General features: G+C 51.3%; 1 pseudogene; it reads left to right on the forward strand.

The window, feature by feature from the left end:
* Positions 1 to 12,484, forward strand: part of LOC138246864 (phosphoenolpyruvate carboxykinase, cytosolic [GTP]-like) — a 78,940-nt pseudogene extending 66,456 nt beyond the window's left edge.
* Positions 12,485 to 13,615: the final 1,131 nt, after the last annotated feature.

Here is a 13,615-nt window from a genome sequence, read left to right on the forward strand (position 1 = left end):
CTCTGGACGTATGGTTGTCAGCTGAACCTGCCCGACCACCATGCAGTGGCACAGACAGCCTAAACCTGTGCCTCTCTCCTGCTGCTGACGGTTTTGGCACGGATTTACTTATATTTGACCAAATCTGTGCAGCAATCAGTGTTGCTGACCTGCTTTGAGTCATAATAAATGAGAACAAATGTACCCTATCTACTAAGATATGGCACATTTTTTCTTTCACTGTGCACACTTTAGGCTGCCATGCACCAATGCACAGACCCTTGTGCCAAAGTGCAAGCATCTGTGTGGTCAATAAAGCATATGTGTTGTACTGTAAGGGGACGTTTCCTGTAGAAAAACTATGCTTTGAGACTTTCCCTACTCTGTGTTTGTGCTGGATAATGCAGCACTGAATCACTGAGAGAATATTGAGGGAACACATATTGTGTTGACAGAATATAGTGCCAAAAATATTGAGGATCTAAATATCGAGAGGGCAAGGGAAAATAGGTAAGTATAGATTTTCTATTCTTAGCTCCACAACTAAATACTTTGAAGCTTTTTTTATATATTTTGTCAAGGTACATATATGTGGAAATAAAAAAAGAAAAACATTGCTTTCTCATAGAAACCGACCTTCACGATATTCTTGTGCCTTGATATTCTTGACACAATGGCCCTCATTACAACCCAGGCGGTCGGTGTTAAAGCAGCGGTAATACCGCCAACAGGCCGGCGGATAAAAAAATGGAATCACGACCATGGCGGAAACCGCCAACATAAATACCCACTTTAACACTCAGACCGCCACGGCAGTAGAAACAAAAATTAGTATATATACAAATATGTACACCAACTGCACAAGTACGTATATAAATTAAATCAGTGTCCTTAGATCAGTGTCCCAAAATATATGGGCGAAGCCCACACAAGATACCGGACTCAAAACAGAGAGAACACTGCAGGGGCATCAAATGGAAAATAAACAGACACCTCAGGGGCAGTGAGAGGGGGGCACCTCAGCCGGATGAACGGACGACGCCACTGCTCGACGAGGGGGCTCCATGCCCACTGCTGTATCCTGGGGAGTGCAAAGCCACAGTCTCACAAGTCTCTCCAGTGGGTGGTTTGCCCACTGCTGTATCCTGGGGAGTGCAAAGCCACAGTCTCACAAGTCTCTCCAGTGGGTGGTTTGCCCGCTGCTGTATCTTGGGGAGTGCAAAGCCACAGTCTCACAAGTATTTCCAGTGGGTGGTTTGCCAACTGCTGTATCCTGGGGAGTGCAAAGCCGCAGTCTCTCAAGTGGATAACAGTCTCCACTGGTTCTGGAGGGGGCATTGTGCCCAGAGTGCTTCATCCTGCCAAGGACTGAGGTAGTGGATGTGATTCTCCACTCGTCCTGGAGGGGGCTTTGTGCCCAGAGTGCTTCATCCTGCCAAGGACTGAGGTAGTGGATGTGATTCTCCACTCGTTCTGGAGGGGGCTTTGTGCCCAGAGTGCTTCACATGCAGTGTGGCAGGTCCCATTCCCTCACCTGGGTGTCTGTGCCACGAGATTGCCTGGGAACAGGTAGCATGATACTCCATGGAGGCAGAGACACACTCCACCCTGCTGCGACTTCGCCTGCCACCTGCAGGTACAAACAGTGCTGGGAGTCACGCCTAATGTACGCTGGGCAGGGTCCAGGACGTCTCCTGCAGCCTCGGACTGCTGCCCACTGGGGATGATTGCCATGTCAGCTGTGGTGGCCCTGTGTGAGCTCGTCGCGGGGCTGGTGGCAGGGCTTGCGGCGGTGTCTGTGGCGGAGGTGCTGGCGGTGGTGCATGTGTCTGCACCTGTTGAGGGACACAGCAGGACGTCTCCTGCAGCCTCGGGCGGCTGCCCACTGGGGATGATGCTGGGGACTGTTGCTGAGGCAGCAGACGTGCAGGTGGCGGTGCTGGTGGTGGTGCTGGTGCTGGTGGTGGTGCAGGTGGCGGTACAGATGGCGGTGTCCACTGCCGTACAGGTTGATGTTGTGGTTGACAGAAGGGGTGACTCTGGTCCCTCATCTGGAGCCCCCGTGCCCTGTCCTGACCTGCTCTTCGACTTGTGTGCCTTCCCCACCTTTGATGTTGCTGCTGGTGCCTTGGCACTGTCCCCTTTTGGCTTGGAGGAGCCCTTGCTTGCTGGCAGGTGTGGCTTCTCCCTCCGGCATCTGGGCACCTTCTTCACCTTGGCAAGTGGCGGAATGGCCTGCTCCTTGGCCTCGCTAGGTGGCACACTGGCAGCCTTGATGGGTGGCTCCCGCGTTGAGACCGGAGTTGCTGGGACCACTGTGCTGGAGGATTTGGTGGCTGAGGTGCTGGGCTGGGACCTGGACAGCCTGGCCCTAGGGGAAGGATGTGGGGGAGGTGTAGGGAAGAGGTCAAAGTTAGCAAGGAAGAGTTTCTTAGACAAACTGGACGAGAAGAAGGAGGGGGTTTGGGAGTGGATGAAGAGGTAGTGGTTGTAAGAGGTGTACGTTTGCTGAATTTGGGGGAAGGTGCATGGGCCGGAGGCTGTTGTGAGGTGGATGGCTGTTGGGTGGGTGTGTGCCTGCGTTTATGTAGTTTGGGAGGAGTGCTCACAGACACACTGGGAGGGGACACAGGCGATGTGTGAATGGTAGTGGTGGTGGTGATTGCACATGAGCAGTGTGTGGTGATGGGAGTGCTGGTGATGGAGGTAGTGGCTGAGTATGTAGTGCATGCAGGTCTGAGTGGAGACGAGACAGGGATGGAGGAGGAGGACGTGAAGGAGGGGGACACAGTGGAGGCAGTGGATTCTGGAGTGTCTGCATGGGGATGGTGCTTGTGTGAGTGCCGGTTGGATGTGTGGTGCTTATGTTTGCCATGTCCACTCTTGTGTGTTGATGAGTGCATGCTGGTCTGATGATGTGCTTGGGATAGGCTGAGGTACAGGGGATTGGGTCTGGGTAGTGGAAGTTGGAGGGGTCAGGCTGGACACAGGGACCTTGGCTGCCATCAGTGCTGAGGCCAGAGCCTGATAATGCTCTCTGTTGGGCCGCCTGGCCAGAATGAATGCCCCCCAGGTATGCATTTGTTTGCTGCAAATGCCTCTCAACACCCTGGATGGCATTGAAAATGGTAGATTGCCCAACAGTCAGGGATCTCAGGAGGTCAATAGCCTCCTCACTGAGGGCAGTGGGGCTGACTTGGGCAGGGCCTGAGGTGCCTGGGGCGAAGGAGACGCCCACCCTCCTAGGTGAGCGGGCACGGGAAACTCGATGAGGGGCTGCTGGGAGGGCGGTGCTGTTCGGGGGTGGCGGCTGTGCCTGTTGATGCAGTGGGCACAGAGAGGCCGCAAGGGAGCTCCCATCAGAGGAGGAGGCGCTGTCGCTGGTGTCTGCTCCTGTCCCCGTCGTTGAGCTCCCCTCACCCTCCGTCCCACTGGTGCCTTCTGACTCAGTTACTGAACCCTCCAGGGCCATGTGGGATGCAGGTCCCTCCTGCTCTGGTGCCACTGCTCCTCTGCCAGATGATGCTAATGCATGCAAGGACAGGGTGACAAAACAAAAGGGGGGGAGGACAGAGGGAAGACATGGTCAATGCATGCAACCCCACTACCGTTGATTGACACAACACACAGAGAGCAGCCCTATGCACTAAGCCATGCACTGACAGGGCAGGTGAAAAGCACATGCCCAAGGGGGACTCTGTCTAGACCCATTTCATGCACAGCAAGAACCCATAGGAGCCTGACTAGGTGTAGAGGGCAAATACCACCTTTGGGGTTGGAGTGGGAATGAGCCTGCAAATCAATTGATCTACCTTTGCGCATCTGCCCTGGCCTAGGGGAACCCACAGCCAACCTCCCCCACTAAGACACCTCGTCAAGCGTGCAGAGTCAGCTAAATGAGAGTATACTTACCCACTTGTGGCTGCTGTGATGCCCTCATGCGCCCATCCAACTCAGGATATGCCACCGCCAGGATCCGGTACATCAGGGGAGTCATGGTGCGACGGGCACCCCTTCCACGTTGGGAGGACATCCCCAGCTGGGCCTCCCCCGTCTTCTTGCTCCTGCAGCGCAGGTCCTCCCATCTTTTACGGCAGTGGGTGCTCCGTCTATGGTATACCCCCCGAGAGTCCGCACTCCCTTGGCGATGGCTCGCCAAATACCCTTCTTCTGGTGGGCGCTGACCCAGAGGAAAAGTGAAGTTATAATGGATGTTACTCTCCCGTACAGTTCTTCTCACACATTGCCCACAAACCCCCACCCTGGCCCAGACATACATACACACACCATCCTTACATGCTGGCCTGTCCTCCCTCTCACTTCCATCCACGACACTCCATACAATCATGTGCCATCCACAATGCACACAGTTGACTCACCTGTTTGTCTGGAGGACCATACAGTTGCGTGTACTGGGGGAGGACTCCATCCGCCAGTTTCTCCAACTCCTCTGCTGTGAAGGCAGGGGCCCTTTCCCCAGACACTGTAGCAATTGTCGCTTCCAGACACAGGTCACAGCAGCACTTGCAGTGTAGGTCCTCTCCTGTAGAAGGTCAGGTATTAAGTGAGGGAACTGATAGAAAATGGCGGTCACATCCGTGGCGGTGTGTACCGTCACTGCCGGCGTACATCGTCATTGGCTCCTGGAACAAATAGGGCCCAATGATAACCAATGCTGAATTGCACCACGGTCTTCGACCGCCTACCGCGACAGTGTACAACATCAGCGCAGTTACCTCATTTCCCCTTGTCCCACCTTACAGGTCAGGTAGCCGCCATTTCAGGGGGTCACATGGTAGGCCAAATAACTGCTTCACACCTATTTAGGCCAGGAATACGGACAGACAAAGGCACATAGAGACAATTTAAAGTTTGTGCTAAACAGCCTTGTGAAACCTAAGTGTTGTATGACCCTCTGCTCACCGTTCTCCTCCATAGGGCACGTCCGCTGGGGCAGGTGATGAGATGGCGGCATCCTCCAGCAGTGTACAGACCCCTGGTGGACCTGTCAAAAATTGAAGAGAGACACATTATTATCACTTACAGACTTGATCGTGCAACAATCCAGGAACTGTGTGCCCAGTTAGAGCCTGACCTGATGTCATCTATCCTCCATCCCACAGGAATCCCCCTCTAGTGCAGGTCCTGTCTGTACTCCATTTTCTGGCCAGTGGGTCTTTTCAAACAACAGTTGCCATGGCATTAGGGATGTCCCAGCCAATGTTCTCTAATGTGTTGTCCAGAGTGTAATCTGCCCTGCTGAAACACATGCGCTGCTACATCGTTTTCCCTCAGGTGGAGGATTTGCCCACAGTGAAAGGTGACTTTTATGCACTGGGACATAGCCCCAACATCATTGGTGCCATTGATGTTACACATGAGGCATTTGTCCCCCCCCGCAGGAATGAACAGGTGTACAGAAACCGGAAAAGCTATCATTCTATGAATGTGCAGATGGTGTGTTTGGCAGACCAGTACATCTCCCATGTGAATCCCAAGCATCCTGGCTCAGTGCATGACGCTTACATTTTAAGGAATAGCAGCATCTCTTATGTAATGGGGCAACTCCAGAGGCACCGTGTGTGGCTAATAGGTGAGCCTAAAGTCCCCACACAGTTTCATTTGCTGTCTGGGTATGGGAGATTCCCTAATGTTTGGAGGATGTCTAACAGTTGTCCCTCAATATTTTCAGGTGACTCTGGTTACCCCAACCTGTCATGGTTACTGACCCCAGTGAGGAAACCCAGGACAAGAGCAGAGGAACGCTACAATGAGGCACATGGGCGAACTAGGAGCATAATAGAGCACACCTTCGTCCTCCTGAAGGCTAGATTCCAGTGCCTCCATATGACAGGTTGATCCCTATACTACTCACCAAAGAAGGTGTGCCATAACATTGTGGCCTGCTCTATGTTGCACAACCTGGCTTTGCGACGGCAGGTGCCTTTTCTGCAGGAGGATGAGCCTGATGTTGGTCTTGTGGCAGCTGTGGAGCATGTGGACAGTGAAGAAGAGGAGGCAGAAGAAGAAGATGTAGACAAGTGAAACAACATCATCATGCAATACTTCCAGTGAGACACAGGTAAGAGGATGGAACTGCTTCCCACATCTCATACTATTGCAGGACCTACCATAAGTCTGCCTTTTTAACTCTGTGTATGGACCCTGACTTGTCACTTTGGCTTTCCATTTCACAGATCTGGGTCCCAATTTGTGCCCTCTGCTATGTTTACTCCTGGCCTACAGCTGTGTAATATTGGTATGTGAACAAATACATTGACATTGCTATATTTCATAGATTTTGCAATTACACATTTGTGAAAGCACAGACTGACTCCAGATTGATTTCAAGGGTGATTATTTCTGTGCTAATAAGTGGAGGGGGATGTGCAATGGGCTGGGGTGATGGTGGAGGAATGTCCATGGCAGAGTCCAGTCTCTTGGTCTCACAGGTGCATTGTCCAATGGGGCAGAGGGAGCCGAGCAATGGCAGTTTAAGGTGGACAGGGTGACAAAGTGGGACGGAAGGGTGACATTCAGGAGGGTCTCATTTCCTGGCGGGGTCTTGGCAATGTTCTCTGTGTTGCTCCTGGATCTCAGGGACCGTTTTGTGGTGGTTCTCCTTCTGCAGTGGGTGGGGTGCTGGTGGCCTGTTGGTCCTGTGGCGGTGCCTCCTGTCCACCAGCGCCGTCGGAGGTGGAGGCTGTTCATCATCCAGGGTAGTGTCAGGGTCCCGTCACTGTGTCCCTCATGGTGCTGACAAGGTCTGCCAGCACCCCTGCAATGGTGACCAGGGTGGTGTTAATGGACTTCAAGTCCTCCCTGATCCCCAGGTAGTGTTCCTCCTGCAGCCGCTGGGTCTCCTGAAACTTGGCCAGTAACGTGCTCATGGTCTCCTGGGAATGGTGGTTAGCTCCCATGATGTTGGAGAGTGCCTCATGGAGTGTCTGTTCCCTGGGCCTGTCCTCCCCCTGTCGCACAGCAGTCCTCCCAGCTTCCCTGTTATCCTGTACCTCTGTCCCCTGAACCGTATGCCCACTGCCACTGACCCCAGGTCCCTGATTTTCTTGGGTTGGTGGGTTTGCCTGGGTTCCCTGTAGTGGTGGACACACTGCTGATTGACGTGTCCTGGGGACGGAGGAATGGACCCGCTGGGTGGGTGCTGTGCTGGTGTTTCCTGAGGGGGGAGGCTCTGTGGTGGCTAGTGACAGTGGCAGGGGAACCGACTGTCCAGAGGTCCCTGATGGGTCGGGCTGGTCATCTTGATCCAGGCGTGCAGAGCTGCTGTCATCACCGTGGGCCTCTTCTGGGGGGGACTGGATATGTCTGGCAACTCCTGTCCAGTGACGTTGGGTAGGGGTCCTGTTGGGGTGTAAATGCATAGTGTTAATATCTGTGTGTGCCATCTTGTGCATTGGGTGAGGTGCCCTCTTCTCCTGTGCTTACATAATTGTGTTTGCCCTTTTGTGGTAGTTGGTTTGGGGTCTGCGTGGGAATCTGTACTGGACATGCTTTGGTGACGGTGGTCCATGCATAGGTGTTGCATGCAGGGCCTTGGTATTGAGATGTGTGGATTGTGATAGTGGGACATATGTGAGATGATGGAGTGATGGGAGTGAGGGTAAGGGTGGTGGTATGTGGGGGATATGGTAGTAAAGATATGACTTACCAGAGTCCAGTCCTCCTGCTACTCCTGTGAGGCCCTCAGGATGCAGTATTGCCAAGACTTGCTCCTCCCATGATGTTAGTTGTGGGGGAGGAGGTCGGGGTCCACCGCCAGTCCTCTGTACAGTAATCTGGTGTCTTGAAACCACAGAACGCACCTTACCCCGTAGGTCGTTCCACCTCTTCCTGATGTCATCCCGTGTTCTTGGATGCTGTCCCACTGCGTTGACCCTGTTAACAATTCTCTGCCATAGATCCATATTCCTCGCAGTGGAGGTGTGCTGCGCCTGTGATCCAAAAAGCTGTGGCTCTACCCGGATGATTTCCTCCACCATGACCCTGAGCTCCTCCTCAGAAAACCTGGTGTCTCTTTGAGGTGCCATGATATGGTGTGGGTGATGTGTGAGGGGCTGTCTGTTGTGATGAGTGGGGGGATGTGTTTGTGTGTGTTGTTAGAGGTGCGTGGATGTTGTATGGGTGATGGTGTTGTGTGTCTGTGGATGCTGGTGTTGTGTTTGCTAATCTCTCTTTTTGGGCTTCTTCCAAATTTGTTTGTTGTAAGGGTTTGTGGGTAATGTGGGTGTGTGTTTTATAGTGTTGTGGGTGTGTGGTGTGTATGTGTATCAGGTGTGTGTATTTTGAATTGTCCAATGTGGTTGTGTTTTGTAAATGTGTGTGTATTTTGAGCACAGCTGTGTGTACCGCCATGGATTACCGCGATTGAAAGACCGCTGCGTTGATTCGTGGGGCGTGATAGTGTGGATGTATTTTTGTTGGTGTGACGGTGTAGGTTATGTATCGCCAGTTTATCACTGACCTTTGGTGTGGCTGACTTGTGTGGGTATCTGTATTGTGGCGGATTCTGAGATGTGGGTCGTAATACCTGAAGCGGAATTCCGCTGCTGCAACGGTATGTCGGCGGTCTCCAGCACGGCTGTAAGCGGGATTTCCTGCCAGGGTTGTAATGAGGGCCAATATTTTGTACATATGACATTTTGGACCAAATATTTTGCCCAAACACCCTCAGCACTCAAGCGAGTTGGAAAAATAATAAGAAAATGAAAACATTTCTCCTCTTTATGCCTGCCTTTAGAATCATAAAATTTTGGTTGAAATCCTTGTCCATAAATGTTAGTAGGTAGGGATTTGTGTCAAAACCTATCGGTGATAGCATGGAAATGCCCCCTTGAAGCAAAGTAGTGCAAAATAACATATAGCGCAACTCCCATACAAATCCTGGTTTGCTTTGGATAATCTTACCTTTTTTTGACTTTTCACTTTCCTTGCCACCATGAACCTGATCGTACAAGTCCTACCTTTGCTGCTGCTATTGGACCACAATGAAAATCAACCCCATCATCTCCCAAACCAAAGGTAGGTGATGTTTTACCTGTTAGCATCAAAATTGTCTGTGTACATTAGCTCCGGATGCTTGCATTTAAAAAAAATACTTGCAAGCAATAGTACAATAATGGCCAATGCATATGTGTGTGGTGTGGTAGTTTAAGACATTTAAAGAAACACATCTCTATATTTTATTTTACATTTACCACTTTGGCCCAAACTGCCTTCATGCTAACGGACACCTACACACAAAGTCAAATTATTCCCAAATTCAAAATGTGTCCATACAGGTGTGTTTAATAATTTTCCTTAAACTACTAAATAAGATACATATGCATTACACATTATTGTAACGGCATAAATCTAATGAAATGTTGTAATTGCACTACACAAAGCAACAAGTGGGTTATCAAGAAATGCATGTTCTGTCACCTCTAAACTTAAAACATTTAACATAAGTATTGTTGGACCTGGCCCTTTATGCAGGGTCATCCCCAAACTTTTTGCCTCCTTCCTCCTATTGTTCATAACCTGTTGTTGTTGGCTTTAGGACTCTGGGCACCTTATCACTACTAATCAGTGCTACAGTGCATATGTTCTTTGTGTAAATTGTACTGTTGATTGGTTTATCCATGATTGGCATATTTGATTTACTAGTAAGTCCCTAGTAAAGTGCACTAGAAGTGCCCAGGGGCTGTAAATCAATTGCTACTAGTTGGCCTGCAGCACTGGTTGTGCCAACCACATAAGTATCCCTGTAATCATGTCTCAGACCTGCCACTGCAGTGTCTGTGTGAGCAGTTTTAAACTGTAAATTCGACTTGGCAAGTGTACCCACTCGCCAGGCCTAACCCTTCCCTTTTCCTACATGTAAGACACCCCTAAGGTAGGCCCTAGGTAGCCCCATGGACAGGGTGCAGTGTATGTTTAAGGTAGGACATATACTAATGTGTTTTATATGTCCTGACAGTGAAATGCTGCCAAATTCGGTTTTCACTGTTGCAAGGCATATCTCTCTCATAGGTTAAGATGGGGGCTGCCTTTAAACATAATTAAAGTGTAGATTCCCTTTGGGAGCAGATAGACATGTGGAGTTTGGGATCTCTAAACTCACAATTTAAAAATACATCTTTTAGTAAAGTTGGTTTTAAGATTGTGGGGGTCATTCAGACCCCGGCGGGCCGCGGGAGCCGCCCGCCTGGAGGGAACCGCCATGCGGAGGCCATTCTGGCTTTCCCGCTGGGCTGGCGGGTGACCGCCAGCAGGCCGCCCGCCAGCCCAGCGGGAAACCCCTTCCCACGAGGAAGCCGGCTCCGAATGGAGCCGGCGGAGTGGGAAGGTGCGACGGGTGCAGTTGCACCCGTCGCGAATTCCAGTGTCTGCTGAGCAGACACTGGAATTCAAAGTGGGGCCCTCTTACGGGGGCCCCTGCAGTGCCCATGCCATTGGCATGGGCACTGCAGGGTCCCCAGGGGCCCCACGACACCCCTCACCGCCATCCTGTTCCTGGTGGTCGGAACCGCCAGGAACAGGATGGCGGTGAGGGGGTCGGAATCCCCCATGGCGGCGCAGCAAGCTGCGCCGCCATGGGGGATTCCCAGGGCAGCGGAAAACCGGCGGGAGACCGCCGGTTTTCCTGGTCTGACCGCGGCCAAACCGCCGCGGTCAGAATGCCCTGCGGGGCACTGCCAGCCTGTTGGCGGTGCTCCCGCATCCCAAGGACCGCCGGGGGTCGGAATGAGCCCCTGTGTGTTTGAAAATGCCACTTTTAGAAAGTGAGCATGTTCTTGCTTAAACCATTCTGTGACTCTGCCTGTTTGTAGATTCCCTGTCTGGGTTAGTTTGACCCGTGGGTTGTTGGCACCTCATTCTAGACAGTGATACAAAGGGGGCTGGGGTGTAGCCTGCATATCCTGATGAGCCATCTTTGCTAGGAGGGAGGGTAGGAGTGGTCACTCACACCTGAAAGGGCCGTGTCTTCCCTCACACAATGCAGTCTCCAACCCCTTGGGGTGTGTCTGAGGCCTTGCCTGGGCAAGGCAGATTTTACAAACAAGTGAGACTTTCCATTGAAGTAAGCCTACTTCAAAGGCCAAAATGGGTATAAGAAGAGCACCCAAAACCACAGACTTTAGACACTTCTTGGGGTACACACTCTACCTCACAGACACTTCCTGGAGAAGAGAACCTGAACCAGAAGCTGCAACCTGCCAAGAAAAGCTTCCTGGCTGCCCAAAGGACTCACCTGACTGCTTTCTGTGAAGGACTGCTGCCTTGCTGTTGCCCTGCTGCTTGCTGCTCTCTGGCTGTGCTGAGAAGTTCTCTCGAAGGGCTTGGATAGAGATTGCCTCCTGTTCCCTGAAGTCTCAGGACCAAAAAGACTTCCCAGAACGATGCAGCCCGACTTCCAGAGAGGAATCGGTGCAGCGCCTGCCTTGCGGGAGAAATTTCCACGCAACGCCCACTGAATCGATGCAGTGCCTGTGACTTCACTCCGCAAGCCCAGGATTCCACGCATCATCCCCGGGGCGTTCGAAAACCCACAACCCGAAGAGGATCCACGACCGAGCGCCAGAAAACGATGGAAAGTCTTCCCCTTCGTGAAAAATAACAATGCAAGTCTGTGTGCGAAGGGGCGAAACCGACACACACCTCCTTCGTTTTCCACACATCATCTCCTCTGCGGTCCCTTGTGGAGTTTTAGAACGCGAACCAGGTACTTTGTGCTTGAAAGAGACATTTATTGCTTTTTAAAGACTAAAGACACTTTATATCACTTTTAAAGTGATATCTCAATATATACTTATTGCATTTTAATCGTTTTGACCTGCATCTTATCAGATAAATATTATATATTTTTCTAAACACTGTGTGATGTATTTTTTGTGGTGCTATACTGTGTTATTGCATAATTTATTGCACAAATACTTTACACATTGCCTTCTACGTTAAGCCTGACTGCTCAGTGCCAAGCTACCAGAGGGTGGGCACAGGATAATTTGGATTGTGTGTGACTTACCCTGACTAGAGTGAGGGTCCTTGCTTGGAGAGGGGGTAACCTGACTGCCAACCAAAGACCCCATTTCTACCATTGGTGATCAGCGGTGAGGATAGGACTTTTATTTGTGCAGTGACATACAATAGATAAGTGTTCACTACCTATCCACAGTTGAAGATCAACTTGATTTTTCATCTTTTTTTTTTTTGTTCTCTGGTGTCTTCCTGGATATATTGTTGATATTTTTGGACTCTGGTTTTGGGTTGCACCTGTGAGGCCTTCGCAGAATGGAAGTCAACTTCTGGCACCTATTCATCTATGAAAAAGAAGGAGCTAAAAGCATTCTACAAGGAAAGGGGACTGGCTGTAAATAAGAAGTCCAGAAGGGAGGATCTTGAGTCAGCCCTGTTTCAGTGGGAGTTGAAACGCTATCAGGCAACACCACCAGATGAGTCTGAGAAGGAGGACTACTCTGAGGAGGAGGAATATTCTGAGTAGGAAGGCAGTGGCCCTGAGAGGAGAAGAGAAAGAGATGAATGGCTCCTAGCTCAAATCCAGAGGCTGGAAGAGCTAGATGCAGAGATTGAGAGGGCTAAGGAGGAGAGAGCCTTAGCCCGAGAAAAAGAAAGGATTGCAACTCAAGAGCGGAGCTATGAGGAGCTGACGTTGGAAGCCATGAGGGCTGAGTCCAGTTCAGAAGGTGGCAGCAAAAATCTTGTATCCAGTACTGCTGAAGAAGTGCAGATGCCCAGAGATGTTGTGCCCAACTTGAAGGGGGGAGTGAACAGACACCAGGAGGTTCAGGGGTATGAGGTAGCTCCCGTGATGCACAGGGTCCCTGAGGTGGATTGGGGAACTGACATGGGGAGTCATATTCCTACTGGTGGGAGGGACTCTCTACTGACTCTAAGTGACAGTGACAGGGAGAGGGGTTCCCCCAGGTAGAAGTCCTGATTATGGAGTGCGAAGTCATCCCAGAAGAGTGTGGGTTGAGTGTCAGGGACAGTCAGGTACTGTCTCACCAGTCTCAGGAGGGTGATGTGGGGTACTTTTTCAAGGCTGAGTCACTCAATGGTTGGGTGAAGGGTAGTTTGGTTAATTCACGTGAGGGGCTGAGTGATGTAATTGTTGGCGAGCATATGTCTAGTCCTTATTTTCCAGAGCTACGCCAACACCAGGTGGAGTGTGAGTTCTCTGACCCCAGAGAACTTACACTGGAGGCAGACCTCTGGGTGAGTACCAGAGAGTCTGAAGAGGCACTTGGGGGTGCTCCTGAGGGAAGTGGTCTAGGTATTTCCCACCCAGGTGAGGTAACAAAGGATTGCAGTGTCCCAGGTAGGTCCAAGTGTAGTGGGATGGCTGGGGGACCCCATGTCCAGTTTCAGAAGAGAAGGAATGGGGATGGGCTGAAGCCCAAAGTGCCCAAGATCCAGTCCCAGGTCCTGGAGAGTTCCATGAGGGAACACCAGGAGGGGAGCCTAGCCTGCACCATAGGGCCATCTCCTGAGGGTTACCCCATAGTGTCAGGAGAACTTGGGGAGGGGTGGCTGTAGCCAGCGTCCCACAAATTCTGGTGTCTGTCAGTAACACTCCTAGTGAGGGGGTGCAGAAGTCCAGACACAGGGTTGA

Source organism: Pleurodeles waltl, chromosome 7 (genome assembly GCF_031143425.1).
Source record: "Pleurodeles waltl isolate 20211129_DDA chromosome 7, aPleWal1.hap1.20221129, whole genome shotgun sequence".
Taxonomy (NCBI): domain Eukaryota; kingdom Metazoa; phylum Chordata; class Amphibia; order Caudata; family Salamandridae; genus Pleurodeles; species Pleurodeles waltl.